The sequence below is a fragment of the Ahaetulla prasina genome, chromosome 3, assembly GCF_028640845.1.
Source record: "Ahaetulla prasina isolate Xishuangbanna chromosome 3, ASM2864084v1, whole genome shotgun sequence".
NCBI classification, from domain to species: domain Eukaryota; kingdom Metazoa; phylum Chordata; class Lepidosauria; order Squamata; family Colubridae; genus Ahaetulla; species Ahaetulla prasina.
The window spans coordinates 132253274-132268462 of record NC_080541.1 but is presented as its reverse complement, the minus strand read 5'-3'; positions in this window follow the sequence as shown (position 1 = coordinate 132268462).

Genomic DNA, 15189 nt, shown 5'->3' with positions numbered 1-15189 from the left:
CAGGGTATATTGCAGGGGTAGTCAACCTTTTTATACCTACCGCCCACTTTTGTATCTCTGTTAGTAGTAAAATTTTCTAACCACCCACCAGTTCCACAGTAATGCGCTGTGTATCGTCATCTGCGCATGCCTCTTGCACATCGTGGATTGGGTTGGGGGGGGCGCCGGCTACCAGCTCTGCTTGTCTGTTACAGCTGGATGGTGTGGGGGGAGATGCGCAAGCTATTCTGAGACGAGGGTCTCTAGTTGCGGTCGCACTATAGCGCCATTTAGTTTCACTTACATACCATGAACTAAACTTATGCGCGGGCGATACAAATAGTATATTTTCAGAAATTTTAATTGTCATGGGGAATTTTATGAAAACCTAATGAAAATGTTTTTAAATAATGCTATGAAAAGTTTTTAAAAAGTCAATTAAATTTTAAAAAAGGAAAGTGCTTCACTATCGGACAAAATTCTACCGCCCATCATGAAAGCTGGAACGCCCACTAGTGGGCGGTAGGGACCAGGTTGACTATCACTGGTATATTGCTTTATCAATTTCAGTAGCAAGAAGAATGTAAAGAATTTGAATGATTAACAAGGTAGGACCTTCTAGACACACAATTATACCAATCGGTTTCTAAGCAAATTAATCAGCAAAAGCATGAGAAATGTGGATGAGCTCCATATGTCACACACAAAGCATTTCCACATTTGATTTCAAAACAATTCAGAAAGCAAGCAGATCTACACCTTTCAATTAATTGTGTTAGCAAACATATTTCATTGTACCAGATTCCAAGGAAGATGGAATATGATGGAAATTCAATGGAAAAAGATCACTGCCTGTGTGCAGCTGACACCATGTTTGGCTGACTATTTATTTGGTTTTAATTTAACCAGCTATCTAAACTTAGCTATTATGGTTTACAATTTATAGTTTATGCCATGGTCTGCAACATAAATTGGGCTAATTGGAGCATATTCATGAAATCGTGATAAAATGCATCAGGGCTTAGCTGTAATATGTGAACCAAGTTCTTGATTATAAAATTGAATTCTGGCAATACCCAGCATCTTTTCTATAAACAATAAAATTTTGTTTTATTTTGTTGTTTTGCAATCTAGCACCGTTCAGAAAAGTAACTTTCTAAAAGACACCAAAATTGGATGCTGCGGTACATCTGATTAATTTCTGCTTATGATTCTCCAGAAGAAGTAGACCCCTGTAATTAAGTGTAAAACCAACCATATGTGGGATTATTTTTAATTAATGATGACACAAAAAATTAAAATTAGGCACTTTGTAAATCTAATTTAATTTTGTGGGATCATAATTTCCAAAGGCATAATGAATTCTGACTTCATTCCAATAAATATAAACATGTTTGTAATTTAAACTAAAATTACAACTCAATTTATAACTTCTGGGAGTCTGTGATGAAGAACCTACACACTAGCATTCCCCCCCACCCCCGTACTTACATTTTTGATGACTGAAATTCTTTATTTTCCAGAGGAAATGTGCCACTCCAATTAGCAATGGACAGCTGCAGGGTTTAGTTTTATTTTAACTCTTTATTTACTCCAGCCAAAAGATCCAATTGGTTTTAAAAAATAGGTCTGAAATTGCATACCAGCTGCATTTGAAGAGACAGCCGGATAGAATTGTCCCATTCCTTATTCAGTGTTCCTTTTTAAAAATATTTGAGCATTCATTTTAGTTCTGGCTAGTGAACTTATAGTCAACGTTTCTTTTTAAGAACTAAGCATGTGAGAGGGGAAAAAAGTATAGACTGAGTATTGGTACTATCTGGAAGCACATTAGACAAGTTGCATATTCTCTCTATGTTCAACAAATCACTGAATTTGCTTGTTCATCTTGTGTTGATGAATTAATGACCAAGTTGTGGTATTAAGTGGCATTATGGTAAAGTAATAATAGCTTTCCTTTCCATTCAACCTGCATGTGACAATCCATTAAATCTTCTAGCTTAAACAGGAATCTTCCAATGAACATTTATCCTTGCTTATATTTTTTATTTCTTTGGTTAAAAACTGGGGGATAACAGTGAGTTGTATGGATTGTTGTATCTGTAGAGTACACTTGCTTTTACTAATCAAGCTCCCTACACACCTGTAGTTCCGTGCTGTCTGCTACTATAAAATAAATACTTATGGCAACCAATTAGAATTGGATGCTTATCAAGGCATGAAGATGCCCCATGAACAATTTTTAAAACTTGTGTCTTTGTGATTCGCTCTCATTCCCAACCCATTGCTGCGGCAATTTAAAGACCTATTCAGATTTCTAGTTTTGAAGTGGTGTTTTCATACCCAATACATTTTTGGCTATGAATAATATGATACTTCTTCGATGATGTGTTCTGGTGACACATGCTGATGACAGAGGGTGAGGGTAGGCGCAGCACTAATTGGCAACCTCAGATTCCTGTAGAGCAGTGGTTCTCAACCTGTGGGTCGGGAGCCCATTGGGGGTCGAATGACGATTTGCCAGGGGTCGTCTAAGACCATCGGAAATATGGGAAGTATACTTGCGAGTCGAAGAATCGCGATCCAATGGTTGACTCCACAAGCCAGCTGCAGGCTCTTCAAATCGCTAGCCGAATTCGGCTTCAGGCGCGATGAATTAAAAAAGAGAGAAATCTTTGCTCTGATGTCTCGCTCTCAAGCCAGCTGCAATCACTCCAAATCGCTAGCCTAATCTGGCTTCAGGCGCGATAAATTTAATAGGGGAGGAGTCTCCGCTTTAATGCCTCCGTCCTCAAAGCAATCGCAAGCAGTTCAGATCACTATCCAATACGGCTTCAGGCGCAATAAATTCAAAATGAAAATAATTTTACGGTTGGGATCGCCACATCATGGGGAATTATATTAAAGGGGTCGCAGCACTATAAAGGTTGAGAACCACTGCTGTAGAGACACCTCTTTTTCTCCAGTTGCCAGGCACTGCCCTCCATGGACATTTGTCTTAGATTATGTGAAAAAACGGATACCTTATTATGGCAGAGGTATCTGCCCTACAATGCCTGAGTGGTCATATAGAAAAGATTTTTTGGGTATTACACAGGCTCCTTACATAGACAGCACTGTGTATATTTTGAAATAATGCTATACATATGCTTTTTAAAAAAACTAAACATGACTAGCAGTCCCTGGAGAGAGGGCTAATCCTGTGCTGTAGAGAATCTGGATTTAAATTGGGAAAGTAAGACTGATCCTGCCAGCTGTGTGTTACTAGTTTTGACTCAAATGAATACAAGTTTTCCGTTGCTTCTGCCAATAATGGGTTCTATATACCCATATTTTTCCCCACTGTTTTAATTATTTTGGCGGAGAATGTCACTCAAGCCTATGTCATTCTGCATACTCAAAATTTGGCATACTTCTGCATGCAGCAAACCTTGAGGTCAGAACTGGGCCTCTTGTTTACTCCCCTCCCAAGACTTGTCACTCACTTGCAGCAAATTGCAGAGCGAATTCAGAATTTTAATGACATATTCAGATTATGTTTATTCATATTGTGATCAGGGCAAATCAACAATGAATTCCATGTGTATATACCGTATTTTTTGGAGTATAAGACGCACTGGAATAAAAGACACACCTTAGTTTTTGGGGAGGAAAATAAGAAAAAGCTGATTGGCAGGTGGATTCGCCTCCCAGAATACCCCCAATCAGCTGTTCCCAGAGGTGAATTTTAGCAGCAGGTTCCTTGGTTGTGAGCTCTGTGCCTTACTTTTTTTTTTTTTTTGCTTTTTTTTTATGCCTCTGAAAGCCTCTGAAACAGCTTCAGAAAAAAACCCTCTGAAGCTCTGTTTGGGAGCTTCTTTTCTGAAACTCTGTTAGGGAACTTCGTTTCTGATACTTTTTTCAACCTCTGAAACCTTCGTTTGAGAAGCTGGGCAGGGCTACATTTGGAGTATAAGACGCACCCAGATTTTCAGCCTCTTTTTTGGGGAGAAAAGGTGCGTCTTATACACCAAAAAATACGGTAACTTTGTTCTAGCCTAACTGACAGGTGACAGACATAATACTTGTATTTTTTTAAACTTTTTTTTAGTGTTTATACTACTCTGATAAAGGAAAACGATTTCTCCTATTGTTCCTCCTGTTTGACAGTGACCCAGACTGAGTTATCATTGAAGACAAGGTCATCGCATTTCAGAAAAGCACTAGACACATGTTTACAAATAGTTCAACTTTTTGTCACTATTGCAGAGCACTTCTATGCCAGACATTTATGTTTCAAGCAACTTGAAAGGTGACTAAACTTTCATCCCAGAGATTGACCTTTACTTGTACAAGCACACCCTGTTATGCGTTATCACATAACAGTGATAACCCTGTTATGTGTTACGGAGAATGATTGGTAGTTGTTTTTCCTACCAACAGGTGATTTTGGGTGGAAGGGGAAGGGGAAGCTGGGAAAATGCACAATCCCTTCCTTTAAATTACTATCCTTTAAATGTGTAAGGTCAACAGAAGTAATTAGTTCCATTATCTGTGGCAGATTAGTTCTTGGACATTTTAGCAGTGCTATTTCTATTTTGATGATTGAAAAATTTGAGAAATGTACATTAACATGTCCCATGGTGTTGTGGTGATAGGAGCACTCAGGGCTGTGAGTCTTAACCTGTGACTCAGGTGAGTTGCTCCAACAGATCCCAGGAATGATGTCTAAAGTGCAATTCTAGGAACAGGTAGGACTGCATAGAACCCTCAGACTCTTAGGCCTGTGATGGAAGACCTGAGATTGAAGAAGGTGCAGACCACTCATATATGCCCAAACTCACACACAAACACATGCACACATATATACAAACATATTTTTTTTTTGGTTTTGGTCTGGTAATCAGTTCCTTGAAAGCTGAGGAACTTTTCTTACTATGGGTATGACATTCTTTTGTCTTTCAAGATTTTTTTTTTTAAAAGCTACATAATAGCGGTGTCTGGAAGCTGTACGGGTCTGGATGGGGAGAAACAGGCTCAAACTCAATCCCTCCAAGACGGAGTGGCTGTGGATGCCGGCACCCCGGTACAGTCAGCTGCAACTGCGGCTGACTGTTGGGGGCGAATCATTGGCCCCAGTGGAAAGGGTGCGCAACTTGGGCGTCCTCCTGGATGGATGGTTGTCTTTCGAAGATCATCTGACAACCGTCGCCAGGAGGGCTTTCTACCAGGTTCGCCTGGTTCGCCTGTTGCGCCCCTTCCTCGACCAGGATGCCTTATGCACGGTCACTCATGCTCTGGTTACCTCTCGTTTGGACTACTGTAATGCTCTCTATATGGGGCTCCCCTTGAAGAGTACCCGGAGGCTTCAGTTGGTTCAGAACGCAGCTGCGCGGGTGATAGTGGGAGCCACACGTTGCTCCCATGTAACACCTCTCCTGCGCAGTCTGCATTGGCTACTTGTGGTCTTTCGGGTGCACTTCAAGGTGTTGGTGACCACCTTTAAAGCGCTCCATGGCTTAAGGCCAGGGTACTTACGGGACCGCCTGCTGTTACGAATACCTCCCACCGATCTGTACGCTCGCACAGAGAGGGACTCCTTAGGGTGCCGTCCGCCAAGCAATGTCGGCTGGCGGCCCCCAGGGGGAGGGCCTTCTCTGTGGGGGCTCCCACCCTTTGGAACGAACTTCCCCCTGGTCTTCGACAATTGCCGGACCTTCGGACTTTCCGTCGAGAGTTGAAGACCTATTTGTTTGTTCGCGCAGGACTGGCATAGGATTTTAATAGGATTTTAATTAGTTTTAACGTTTTAATATTTTATAAATTGGGGTTTTATTTTTAATTGTTTTAATTCGGCCATTTGTATAATAAGTTTTTTAATCATGTTTTTATGTGTATTTTGCTGTTGTTTTTATTATGGCTGTAAACCGCCCTGAGTCCTTCGGGAGAAGGGCGGTATAAAAATTTAATAAATAAATAAATAAATAAAAATACCAGCCCATCAGAAAGCTTAACACACTTATCCATTAATTTGGTGAGAAATGTCACTACTTACCCAAGAGGTAGTATTGGTTTTTCTGCATCAAAGAAAGGAAATCTGCTATGTTATCTTCATTAAGTTTTACACACTAAGCTTATTCATCATCATCTCTCTCCCACCAGGATAATTTTCCATTCCTTGTTTTAATGGCATCCAAGATCGGTAAAATGAGGACCCAGATTGTTGGGAGCAATATGCTGATTCTTTAAACAGCTTAGAGAAGGCTGTAAAGCACTGTGAAGCAATGTATAAGTCTAACTGCTATTGCTATTTAAGAGACATTTTATAATGGTGGGCATTATATTATGCTTATATTCTTTTATCCACTCAGACAATGTAGGTATTTCTCTTTCTTTTTAAAGTTCCACTTTCCCATTCACAGTGATGTTGGCTTCTTCTCACAAAGGTTTGCACTCCAGGAACATCATATGGCCACAGTGTTGCCAGAGTATGTCATTGTGTTATGAGAAACCTACGGGCTATTGTAAAAAAAAAAAACACCTCTTCCACAAGAATAACTCCTTCCCATCAGTATTTAGAAGAAGCAAAAAGTCCTTTTGGCTCTTGACTGTCTCCTACAACAAGATCAATCCAATATCTCTGTCCTTCATTATGATTTTTTTTTTAAAAAAAAATGTCCTCCCTTTTTTTGTACGCTTTTTAATTTTGCTCTCATTTCTCACAAAGAACCAGGAAAAACATGGGGAGCACTTGCACATAATCAATACACTTAATACCATGTCTCATTTCACCCTGTGAGAAAGAAGTGTTCGGCAACCCCTGACCAAACTGAGTTAAAGCTCCCAGCTGAGTGAGGTTTGTTGTTGTGTTATGTGCTAAATGTCACAAAGCTTTACTGAGCAATTTGAACTGTGTTGTAAATCCGTTTGCAAGATAGAATCTCTCACAACTGCAAGCTGGGTAGCTTGATTTTAAAGAAGGAACGATTGCTTCTAACAAAGGAAATTCACATTAAATCTGCCTTCGTCGGCCTGCCTTCCTTTGGCCAGACATTCCCCTAAAACACAGACTCTTCAGTGGAGACTCAGGAGCTTCTCCTGGACAATGTGGGATATTTTTGATAGCTCCACCTTAGCCTCTAGGGAGTGTCAGGAGACAAGTACATAATGGGAGAGACAACATTTTATTTCTATAAACTTCCTTCAATTCACTTATTTGAAAATTCAGTCCATTGTTTGGATTGTGGAGTCTTTGGTCCTTTCCGAGCTTGATTGTCTGGATGTAGACATTCATTGTGGATCCTACAGAGGATTCTACCTATTGTAGAATCTATTTTTGTTCAGCCATGGTGTACCAGGGTCAAATTCAGTGACAATAAACATGTATTAGGCTGTCTATATTCTGAAAAAGATTCAAAAAGGTCCTGAAAAAATATTCTAAGAATTCTGCCAGAGCAGGAAGAGTGAACAATACTTATTTTTATTTCAGCAAGAAGCTGTATGGGATTCGGCTTTCCCTTTCTTGCACTACAAACTTCCATGGATTCCGCCCCCCGCCAAAAAAATGATGTTTGGATATCTTCCATTTTATCTGAGATTGCATAATATCTCTGCAGCGCTGAAAATAAAAGATGGAAAATTAATATAGGGAAAGTACTCAGGGATTTGTTGTCTCCTATTAGGATTTAGCTGAATTTATTTGATGAAAGTATCTGTTAGGCTAATTAAGCAAGCTGCACAGATATCATAAGGTTTACAAATCACCGGTGAGATTCTAGAGGAAGGCATAATGTGAAGTTATTATTTGCAAAAATAATTAACAAACAAAGTGGTATAATTGAGTTGCATTTTGCCCTCAATAATTTCACTGTTGAAAAATCCATCATCATTATCATCACCATCACCATCATCGCTATTGTCTATCTACTGCAGGATAAAGACCTCTTCCACATGTTTTCAACCAATAGGGGCCTGGGCTTTCTTTTGCCAATTGGCCCCCAATACTTGCTGATGTTGTCAATCCATCTTGTTTTAGGTCTCTTTTGTAGATGCTTTTTATCAAGTGGGATCCATTCTATGACTGCCTTGACCAGTCTGCCACCCATTCTTTTTGCTATGTGACCAGCCCACTTCCATTTTAATTCTTTTATTCTTTTGATGATATGGTATACTGGACAGCTATATAAATGTATTAAATAAATGAATAAAATAAATAAATGTGGAATAAATACTGAAATATCTGATGCTTGAATTACTCCCAAGAGAGCTCAGCTTGTATATGGAAAAAAAATGTGAGGTTTGAAGAAGAGAGGTGTCTTGAAAGTATATACTGACCACTTCTGTAAAAGTCATAACTGTGATTTTAATGTAGCTATTATCATTGTATTATTATAATTCTCACTTTCTTTTTATTTTTACATGATCTAGTAACAATTGTTGAGACCTACATTGGGCAAAAATATTCTTCAATTCAATTCTTGTATCTTTAGAGGGTTGTTTTTTAAAAATTCTCTGATATTATGTTAAAGGGCAGCCTTGAAACCTGAGAAATGCATTCACTTTCATAGTCCTTTCTTCCACTCACTCCCTTCTGTATACACAATCAGAGAAGGCAAGAGTGCTAAAAGATACTATAGGTTAAGTGAGCTGTTAATCCCAGAAACCTTTATCAATATATAACATGTTTTTGGGGGGGATTATCCAGAAGCAAGGAAAGTAAATTAACTGAGAAATTAGAGGTTCCAATATTATTTATATATTTATCGTATTTTTTGGAGTATAAGACGCACCTTAGTTTTTGAGGAGGAAAATAAGAAAAAAGCTGATTGGCAGGTAGATCGGCCTCCTGGAATACTGTTCCCAGAGGTGAATTTTAGCAACAGGTTCCTTGGTTGTGAGCTTTGTGCCTTGCTTTTCTTTGCTTTTTTTTCTGCCTCTGAAACTTCTGAAACTCCATTTCAGAAAAAAACATTTTTTTCTGCCTCTGAAAGCCTCCAAAACAGAGCATCAGAAAAAAAGCCTCTGAAGCTCTGTTTGTGGGTTTCTTTTCTGAAGCTTCATTTCTGATGCTTTTTTCAGCCTCTGAAATCTCCATTTGAGAAACTGGGCAGGAATACATTCGGAATATAAAACGCACCCAGATTTTCACCCCCTTTTCGGGGGAAAAACGGTGAGTCTTATACTCAGAAAAATATGGTATATGATTCATTCCTAGTCTTTCTCCTCTAGCAAGTATTTAAAATGGGGAACAATTTTTTTTAAACAAAAAGAGAATATAAAAAGTTAATTGGGAAATTTAAGTTTAAAAATGAAAGAAATACTAAAAATCACATCAAATCCTTTTATGCATTTGTTCAGTTAAAAATGAACAAATGCTGAAAGAAATATGTGGGTTGTTTTTTTTTAAGTGCCAAAAGAATGCTGGGGATCAAATCATTCCCTTTGACTGGAGCGATGCAGAAGACCATTTCCTTGTTCCACAAACATGAGACTGATCCTGGGGACATCTCTAAAAAGACCCTTCCAGTCTATGAACATAACTGGACAGCTTTGTAATAGAAGAGACAATCCATTGGGTAGGCCCTAAATTGTTCATGATTTTAACAGTCATACTAAATTATTTCTGATAATTAACTAAAATATTTTAATACAATACAGTACTAGTTGCATCATTTAATGGTCTAACAACTGCATTTTGCTTCAAATCTCTCAACATTTTACAAGGGTAGCCCACATAGAATATGAGAGTCAATTTGGTCTACTGGTTAAGGCACCAGTTTAGAAACTGGGAGACCGTGAGTTCTAATCTAGTCTTAGACTGAAAGCCAGGTGGGTGATATTGGAGTAGTCACTGTCTCTCAGCTCAATTTACCTCACAGGGTTGCTGTTGTGGGGGAAATAGGAGGAAGAAGGTGTGTTGGATATGTTTACCATCTTGAGTTGTTTATAAACATAATAAAAGTGGGATATGATAGAATAGAATAGAATAGAATAGAATAGAATAGAATAGCATAGCATAGCATAGCATAGCATAGCATAGCATAGCATAGAACAGAATTTTTTATTGGCCAAGTGTGATTGGACACACAAGGAATTTGTCTTGGTGCATATGCTCTCAGTGTACATAAAAAAAAAAGATACCTTCATCAAGGTACAACATTTACAACACTTAATGATAGTCATAGGCTACAAACAGATAGATAGATAGATAGATAGATAGATAGATAGATAGATAGATAGATAGATAGATAGATAGATAGATAGATAGATAGAAAGATAATGCCGTGAGAAAGATGGATGCAACAAGAAGCAAAATAACTGACAAGTCTCAATGTCATTTCTTCAAAATAGGCCATATCAGGAAATAGACACCATAAGAATTATTGGAACTCTTTTTTTTATTTTATTATCATAAGCTATAATAACAGAATATTGAAAACCTGTCTCTCAGTAAAGTATGGGGGGAAATGGTGCATTAGACCTCATTGTCCAAAACGCTCCTTGCTCACAGCATCCACCTGCAATCCAGTAGCAGTCAAGAATCAAGGAACTTTCTCAAAGCTCTCTCAGGGGAAGCACAATCTTGCCTGATTGGGCTGAACCTGCATCCTTCAGTCTGTTTTCTTACATGCTAACAACAGCTCTATCCTGCTTTCATTTAACTTAAGCAATATTCAAAGGTTCCAAATGTGTCCTTGGAACTGTGGAGGAGGAAGAGGAGGAGGAGGAAAGCTTATCATCAGCCTACATGTTGACATAATGATGACCAAATAGAAAAATCTGGGTGATTTCCGGCAGTTTCAGATAGATTTTGAGGAGTAAAACCCATTGATCAACAGCTTAAGTATTGAGCAGTATTTTCCCAGCAGAAAGCCTGCCAAAAAGGACTGTGCCATTCTAATATATTGGCAGTTGGTACTACAGTTCCATGGAAATGGATCTACTGGTAAATCCAGAAAATTGTTAAGATATATCTGAAGCTGCAATATCCACCATCTTTTCAATCCCCTTCTTCTGTACAAATAGTTCTCAACTTATAACAGTTCATTTAGTGACCATTTGACATTACAATGAAGTGATGTATTGTGGCGTTCCTATGGACATGTGATCAAAATTCAGATGCTCGACAACTGACTCATATTTAGGATGTTTGCAATGTCTCAGGGTCATGTGAACATCTTGTACCACCTTATGACAAGCAAAGTCAGTGAGGAAACAAGATTCACTTAACAACTCTGTTCATAACATAACAATTGCAGTGATTCACTATGGCAAGAAAGGTTGTTAAATGGGGCAAAACCTATTTAACAAATGTCTCATTTAGCAACAGAAATTTTGGGTTCAATTATGGTGGTAAGTCAAGGACTATCTATATTGAAAACTGGTCTTTAACTTTATAGACCAATAAAGAACATCAAACATTTTATTATTCATTCCTTCCTGATTTAATCAAGCAGAAAGAACATGGGTCAAGTGAACAAGTACTAACCCTCATTTTTTCATATCATGTTGATATCCTCAACATCTTAAAAGAACCCAACATGACATGAAAGTAATTGCCAAGTTTACAAGTAAGTGACTCATTGCAACTCTGGAGTCCAAGTCAAGAATCTGGAGTCCAAGAATCTGATTGACTTGGTCTGCAATGAATAGTGGACATTGTTCAAATGTTCCACTAAATGTTCTGGCTCCCTCCAAGTTCTTGTTGAAAAAAATGCCACATGCTTCATGTGGAAGAACAAAGTTGTTCTGTTTTGTGTAGAAGCATTGGAAATAGAGAAGTAAGTACCGTATTTTTCGGAGTATTAGACGCACTTTTTCCCCCCAAAAAAGAGAGTGAAAATCTGGGAGCGTCTTATACTCCTAATGTAGCCCTGCCCAACTTCTCAGTCGTAGGATTCAGAGGCTGCAAAAAGCATCAGAAACGAAGCTTCAGAAAAGAAGCCGCCAAATAGAGCTTCAGAGGCTTTTTTTCTGAAGGTTTTTCAGAGGCTTTCAGAGACATAAAAAAAAAAGTTTTTTTCTGAAACAGAGTTTCAGAAGTTTCAGAGGCAGAAAAAGAAGCAAGGTACAGAGGTCACAACCAAGGAACCTGTTGCTAAAATTCACCTCTGGAACAGCTGATTGGGGATATTCCGGGAGGCCGATCCACCTGCCAATCAGCTTTTTTCTTATTTTCCTCTCCAAAAATTAAGGTGCGTCTTATACTCCAAAAAATACAGTACTCTTAACTGCTTCTGCTGTACTGGAATAGGAGCTGAGAAAGGTTTCATTCTGTAGGTGATCTGATGAGTCTCGATAATCCTTCTTCTTGCAGTCCAGCTAATATCCCTTCTCTACCACTTTTGGCTCTTATCCAAGGGGCTGATTTGATTTCACAAGGAAGAGAGTGCTTAGTGTCAACTACTTGGGTTGCATCTGTTTTTATCAGATCGGCCATGACATCAACAGTATCACTGACAAACAATGTGGGAAATTTCCCAAACACATTCCAGAAATTCTCCAGATGATTTTAATAAATACTAATTAAAGAAGAAAGTTATATTTTATCTATGTTATCAGTTTACACAAAGTTTATGTGAGCTATTATATTATAATCCAAGATGTGAGCAAAGGGCATTTTGTTTCAATCTGCTATTTCCTTTTGAAGAGTAGAAGACATATTTTCTGGTACACATCACCAAAAGGACTGAGTAGCCTGCTACTATTAGTTGTTTAATCATCATGGTTGCTGTTTGTACTTATTTGTTTTTTGGTTGTTTTTATTGTTTTAATGTTTTTTAAATTGATTTTGTTGTTTTATAATTTTAGAATTGTAAGCCACCTAGAGTCACTTGGTTGAGTTATAAGGCTATGGAATATCAATCAATCAATCAATCACTCAATCATACATACATACATACATACATAGGATAAAAAATATCTGATGCAAAATTTAACCGAGGTCAACTGTAAGTATTCTAATGAATAGTATACTAGTAAACTAATGAAACTATTAGTACAAGGTTAAAATCCCCTTTCTGCCATTAAACCAAAACATTTGGTTTATCTTTTTATAAACAGAGGAATTGACAAGTTAGGAAAATTACCTTATTAGTAACTCTCTGCAAGAGGGCCAGACATGATGCCATGGTTGAAGACGAGCCAAATAAATTGGTCTTTGAGAATGCACAAAAGGGAAATCCCAGAAAAGAAAATCCATTTCAATCACTAACACAACAAACTGTTAGAGGGAGACCATTGTTTCTTAGCCTGGAACATCTCCTGTGAGGCAGTGTCCTTAAAAGGAAGCAAAAGAGGTTGGAAATCTTCCTTGCAAGACCTCAAACTCTAGAAATGGCATGCATCTTTAATCATCCCAATGCAAAAAAACATTGTTTTGGAAATAAGACCCAGAGACATTGCGAGAAAATAAGACAACTGTTAAGAAACTATCCAATCCACATTTAAAAGTGTTAGATTCTTGACATCCTTTCTTTTTAAGTTACTTTTTTTCACTTAGCATTATTGGTATCTATAGTTCCTGGCAGTTCTTAACCAAGCAGGATATTTACACAGGATCTGCCTGTACTTTTAAAATGTATGCACCAAGAAGCATGCTAGTTCATGGCCATAGGTTTTATCACGATTTAGAAATTCGATTCAAAAGTTAAAACACAGCTAAAAACAGCAAGTCATCAGTAACTGGTTCATCTGCAGAGACCTGATCTGATTATTATACCCTTCCTTTTGCTGGTTTATTGTGTTGAAACAATGACCATGTTTGAAGTCTCTTCAGAATAGTAATTTATCTAAGCCCCATCATTTCCTTTTTGTGGATTAGGAGGAAGAGAAATATTTTCAAAATATGTGCATTCGACGTGATTTTAAATTAAACTGAAGTTAGAGGATATGGGAAAAAAATCAGCATTAAGTGGATCTGATAGCATCTGCTTTTGTAGTCCCGTTAACTTCAAAACTGATCAACACCAGGACTCCTGAACTGGTCAATAGAGTTGTGTATTCTTCACTACTGACAAATGATATCTACAAATTATTCCACAATTGACTACTGAGAGCAACCTCTGTTATACTCTCACTGCCTTTAGAACTGTTCCCAGATAACTGAGAGGGAATAACTCTTGAATTTTAAATAGGAAGTAAGGCATGATGATTAACTTAATGAACACTAAAAAAAAAGGTTGCTTAAAAGAGCATCACTGGTTTTTACTGGATGGTGATTACCAGTGATGGGATTCAGCCAGTTCACACCACTTCGGGAGAACCGGTTGTTAACTTTCTGAGCAGTTTGGCACACTGGTTGTTGGGAAAAATTATTAGGGCAGAGAACCGGTTGTTAAATTATTTGAATCCCACCACTGGTGATTACTACTTATTCAACATCTGAATAATACGGGGAAGAGAAAAACAGCTGGAATGTACCTCCAGCCAGCCAAGAAGAAAGCAATGGACTGAATTTTCTAATTAGTTGACAAAAGAAAATCTTTTTTTAAGCATTTGAAAGACACCCCATCTGTTGTTTGGAAGTTTAAAACTAGCTTTCCTTGTCTAGGTTCTGTTGCATTTCTTCCTTTTTGTGCTGTTGTTACTATAATAGCAGAAATATGCTCTCTCCAGTGCTCATTTTTCACATGGACCTGATAGCACCTGTCTTTCAAATTAGTTATTCCTAGAACAGGGATGTCAAATTCATGGCCTTTGGGCCAGATGTGTCACGTGCTGGCCATGCCCACACCTGGTTTAGCGAAGGGGAACAAAGTCGCAATACATCACGTGATGACACCATGACGATGCGAGTTTGACATCCTGAAGAAGCAGTATAGAAGAGTATCAAAGAAGACAGTGTAGTTGAATATTTAAAATCTGTTCAAATAGTCTGAGTTTGCCTCACCATGTGTAATTTTTATAGTAAAATCAAGAAATTATCAAATTTTGATTATTGAAGAATAAACAACTTATTTTATAACCCAGACCTCATTTTTAAATGTAAGAGATTAATTCTCATTAAATGTTCTGAAAAGCATAGTTCATTTCTTGATTATCGCAGCATGTCTGTGAACCAGGGTGACAAACTACTATTCTGGCTAAAGTGGAGGATGAGATGTGTATGGCTACTTGTACAATTATCTTGGGGATATGCAAGATCCCCAAGTGCTAGAGAATAACTTTGAAATGTTCAAATAACCTTGAGGTGGAGATTATATAGCATCTTCTAGTGTTGATTTTCACATA